This window comes from Taurulus bubalis (genome assembly GCF_910589615.1).
Source record: "Taurulus bubalis genome assembly, chromosome: 11".
Taxonomy (NCBI): domain Eukaryota; kingdom Metazoa; phylum Chordata; class Actinopteri; order Perciformes; family Cottidae; genus Taurulus; species Taurulus bubalis.
In genome coordinates, this window is record NC_136599.1 from 23,381,893 (window position 1) to 23,387,126 (window position 5,234).

Genomic DNA, 5,234 nt, shown 5'->3' on the forward strand with positions numbered 1-5,234 from the left:
GTGTGTTTGTGTGGTATGTTGCCCCACTGATGCATTTCAGAAGTCGATCGGTGTTGCATTGCAGCATTATTTACAAGACAGACGGATCTTGTCTCGTGTTGATTTTGTGTGACTTGGCAGAGCTCCTGCCGCCATCAGGCGTTCCTCAATAAGCTCTGACCTGTGAGCGGCAAATGAGAATGTGAATTGCACTCTTATTCTGCGCCATGCTTCTTTTGCACTGTACACCAAAAGTAGTTTTCTGATGGCTGTTGTTTCCTTTGGAGGTTTAGCTGCAGTAACGTTTTAGCCACGTCTGCAGAATAAATCTGGGGAAATGTGCATCGGCCATTAAGATGTATTAGTTTGAGATAAGTTGCATAATGCCTCACTTTTAGCATGAGTTATTGACCGAGCCTCCTTGATGTCTGTCAGTTATCTGAGCTGGATTGAATTCACAATATGCCTTGTGGAATAAAGTCTGAGATTTCTTTGAAGGAAAAAAAAAAACACAGGGAAGTTCACTACTGATATTCCATTTAGCTCATATTTTAGTCTGATTCAACTGAACAAACATGTGGCATGTGCTCCAGTGTATAGATTCTTGGAGTGAGCTTCAACATTCTGGTAGTATCTGCTGCAAAATGGACATCTACTAGACTTTGACACTTATACGGTACGTCCATCTCTTTCCCGCACCGAGACGTCACATCTCCGTGCTTTACAAACGAAAGAAATATGTCCCAGCCGGTTGTTACTTCGTTGAGTCGTGCAGGTGCGGCTCATGCCCGAGCGTCCATATTTCCCAGGACACTTGAAGACAACGGCATTTATTCATCGCTGACAGCTGCAGCAGTTGATGTGATGACGTCTTCCCTATTGGATCGGGAGGATTCAACCAAACTTTCTCGCAGCCACAACTGCGTCAAGCTGGACAGAAACACCCAGAGTAAAACCGGAAGTTAAAAGGCTTTCCTAGAAAATGAGTGTCCCTAAGTTATATACAATATACAGTATATATGAAATGAGTCTACGCTGGATTGTGAATCTGTGGCTGAAAAATAAAATAAACATGTACTTATAGGGAACACATTTTTTGTTTTTAATACTCCAACAACTACCTCCAACTTTACCTTGAATTGGTTCATATTCTGAATGTAGCAATTACTAGGAAAGGCCTTATCCTATATTGATAGTGAAGCAGCAGACAGGAATTCACACAAGTTTTTCTGTCATTGTTCGTGTATGGATTTAACTCCATATTAGTGTCTCTAGTGACTCAACTCTTTTTCTGTCAGTAAGAACATCTTACTGACATTTTACTATTCATTTATTGAAAGTATTCTTTCTTTCTCCATCTGCTGCTGGTATCACTCCATCACACTACAGGACAGGAACCGCCTGCATAACATTGTTAAAGTGTGTTCCAAGGTCATCGGACTTCCTACACGTCATCTTAGTTTTGTGTATGAGCAGCAGACATGTGGCTTGGCCCGCCGTATTCTCCGTGATTCATCACATGTGCTGCACTCATCCTTAGAGCGACTCCCATCAGGATGTAGGTTACGCTGTCCAGCGTGTAAAACCCAGAGAAGGAAGTCCACATTCATCCCCAAAGCTGTTCTCCTCCTAAATACTACAGGGTTAACATAATCACACTTACTCCCTCACTTAGCATCTAGCAGCTAGTCTGCCACCGTATTAGTATAAATAACACAATTCTATAACATATGTATATATTTATTTGTTTATTCTTTACTATTTATTATTTAAATATATAACTGTATTTTTATTTTTATTTTTTTCACTTATATTTACTTGCACCTTATCATTCACCTGCACCTTTTATTTATCATAGAACCTCCTCATCTTTGCGTATGTGTATAATTCTTTCCTATCCTTGTCTTCATCCATTATTGTTTGTTTCTTAATTTCTTTATTTGTTTCTTAATCTCTTTATATGCCGCTCTTTGCCTTCTTAATTACCCCTCGGGGATAAATAAAGTTTTTCTGATTCTGATTCTGATTCTAGATAAATGACAAATACAATGAAAATACATTTACCTTTACATCTATTGACACTGACATAATATAAAACAATTAAAGGAACACAACAATGTAGCTGCTTAGCGTGAAGACAAAACATCCATTGTGTCATTTGAAACTTCAAAGGTTGCAGAAAAGGGAAGCATTGTGTTTTGTGAGTGACAACAGCTTTATTTTGGAAGTTTTAACCGGAAGTCGTACGTTGTCTGTCCGACTTGACACGAGCTGTCCCGAGAAGGAGGACGAGGAGTGTTCTGCTGTACTTTTCTCTAGTCAATGGACACTCTCTTTGTTGCTGTGTGTGTAGTTATTGGCACAGCGGACGCGGTCTACGGCTCTGAAGAGTTTATTTTCTGAGAAGTCGCAAACAGCTGGACGTGGACTCCAACCGCCTGGACGTATTCAGACTGATAACCTCTCCGGGGTTGACCGCTGCGAGCGAGCGGAGTCGGATTTAATGTTGTTTTTCATTTTTAACCGAAAGGAAAATGAGGATAGAGCAAGATAGTTTCCCTCGGACTTTTAAACTATGAAGGGGTAAGTTACGAGACGAGTTATTGCATCTCACCATGTGACTTTACGGTGGTCGGTTCGTCATATCTATGCACGCAACTCCTCGGACTCCGTCGGTGTCTTTTCTCTTCTGCCGTTAAGTCGACGCTACATCTGCACGAGTTACCGTCACCGTGTTTTGCGCCTTTCGGTAACCCCGCTACATGGTTCCTATCTGTAATACTGGTGTGGGGTTATCTCCGCTCACGTTACACGTCCAAGTCACTTTGCGGTGTTTTTTCCCTTCTTCACACAGTGGGGACGTCGTCGTTATTTTGAACGCTACATTGAAGTGACGTATTTCTGTATCGATAAGTTGTTCGTTTCGGCCTCGCCTTCCAATAGTTTGAACGGTGCTTTTCTGAATCTCCCGAGTTATCGATAACCGTATCGCTGCCTCCTCTTCCAGTACAACAACTGGGGCTCCTGTCGGTGGGAACCAGCGACCTACTTTAAACTGATTTGGTAATTTTGTTGCGCCAAATTACAGGATATGGATCCTAAAGAGTCAGGGGAGCAATTGAGTTTATTTTCTATGAAACGAGACTCTGCTATATGGAAGAACATTTTAAAATGTCTATAGTTTTTTGGTTTTCTTCTTTCTCCCTACACGTGTTTAACAGCAATATCAGGAATTAAGCAACTAATGCTGCTCATTGCAACCTGAATGCAGACAGTACAGCTTCTCTATGGAAATCCTCTGCAGGTGTTATACCATTTAGGAAAAACAGTGAAGTTAATGAATAACTGACTTCAATTAAAGGCATCCAAGATATCTGTTCCACTAATCCCGTCCAATTAACTATATATAAATACATTTGCATTGATTTTGATTACATAGCTGTCTTGGTTTGAATTGATGAGATGATGTGGATCCATCTTCAGGACAATGGTGTCCACAACAACACATGATGGAACTTGTCACTTCGTCAAGTGGCCTGTCAGTCTGTCCTGCTGGCTGGTGATGGATCAGTCACTTCATCTTTGGCGTGTCCTTTAACTTCACGCTGGCATTTAGCAAAACCCACGTTTTAATTTTCTCTTTTTGATTATAGCTTCAAATGTCCCTGTTGAGGGTGAACCGCACAACACCTCTCACACAACGTGTTGTGTCACGCCGCGTTTCTGTGGGCGTTTTGTGGCAGCTTTTGAAGGTGTAATAAGGTTTTTGATTTCGCTGCCAAGTGGTTCTTCAGATTCATAGAGCCACTCGTCTGGTTTCCTTGTAGATGAGTCAGTGATTGTCAGGAGAAAATACAAGGATACTTGACAGCCCAATAACTGTCAGTGAAGTTCATTTAGACCCTCCAGCTTTCTTGCTGGATGTCATCCGGGCCTCACTGGCAATAGCAACGTTTTCTTTTTAACTGTCAGCCGTGGGAAAGGGGAAGCTGAAAACTTTAGACGTGTTGGCAAATTGTTACTGTAACTGTGTAGTAGCTGGCTTATTCCTGCATCTACTGTGTCTCAGAGACAACGTTTGTTCACCACTGATCACCAGTATAGAAGATTCAAACACAGCTCGGATCAGTGGGTTTTTCCGACTGAGTGCAAATCTCCCCGCACCGTCATTGTGGACAGTCGGCCCGATCCTTCATCCTGCAGCTCAGGAAGTTCAACTCGTGCTTTTCCTGTGCGACAAGCAGACAAATAATGCAAGTGGGTCAGTTTTGGGCGCTGCATTGTCACGTCGCGGTCTGGCAATGATCGAGCAGCATTCCAGTGCACGCGCATTCATTTGATTTAGGTCAGAGCAAACAAAAGGGTCACTCGCAAAAATGACTGACCGACTGTCTCCAGTTAAATGTATTCCCCGACCTCCCCCCTCTTGTACGGCTCTGCAGGAATGCAGCTCCATAGAGTTATTATGATCGCGAGCTGTGCAGTGGAATTTTACCCCGTCTCCCCTTCTCCACGTTCCCTCGGCCCTAATGTGCAACGTGTCCAAATGGTTCGGTTCCAGCGAGCCGGGGGCTGCAGTACGGGAGTGTACAGTGGCCGCATTGATGTCGACTCAGGGAATATCAGTCCGGCTGGGTGACGCTGCAGATCTTTACACCGAGTCTCAGCGTTTGTTAGGACCATAGATAATTGCTCCATACATATTTTAATCCTTGCACAAAGGCATCCGTAAATCAGGATCCAGTATAGTTTTCCTCTGGCGTCTGATAAAAAGCGAAACCATTTGAGAAGCTGGGTAGATGGGTGTGGTTCTCCATCAGTCGCCTCATCGTCACTGTATGCCTTGAGAATCGTGTGTTGTCGTGCCTTCCAAAGCTCTTTGAAATCACCTTAAATGTGCAAAAGTCTTCCCCCGGTCACCTGAAAGACAGCTGTGCAAGAACACCAAATTTGATCATTGATCATGTCGCCCCTCTCTGCGGTTGAGGGGCGACATTGACGGAGAAGAAATAATTCCCCAGAGGAGGGAGTTGGGGGCGGTTCAGGACACGCAGCAGCAGAAATCTGAGTTCCGGTCACCGTCTTTCCTTATTCTGGCTGGATTTATTTTTGGAAACCGACCCTGACTGGAGCCTATCCTTCCTGACCTTCTCTCGGTCCCTCCCTCCAAGTTGTAGACCTCTTCAGATGTGTGCCGTTTTAAAATCATCTGTGTCCTCCTGTGTTGCCTCAGTCACCTTTTGACCCTTTGGTGT

The 5,234-nt window shown here is 43.5% G+C and overlaps 1 protein-coding gene across 1 annotated transcript in view; it reads left to right on the forward strand.

Moving 5' to 3' along the window:
* Positions 1-2,501: 2,501 nt before the first annotated feature.
* The window catches only part of dennd2c (DENN/MADD domain containing 2C), a 17,521-nt gene continuing 14,788 nt past the window's right edge, over positions 2,502-5,234 (forward strand). The window contains exon 1 of the mRNA XM_079225541.1: positions 2,502-2,562. The gene's annotated coding sequence lies outside the window, so the exon portion shown is untranslated. The remainder of the gene's footprint in view (positions 2,563-5,234) is intronic.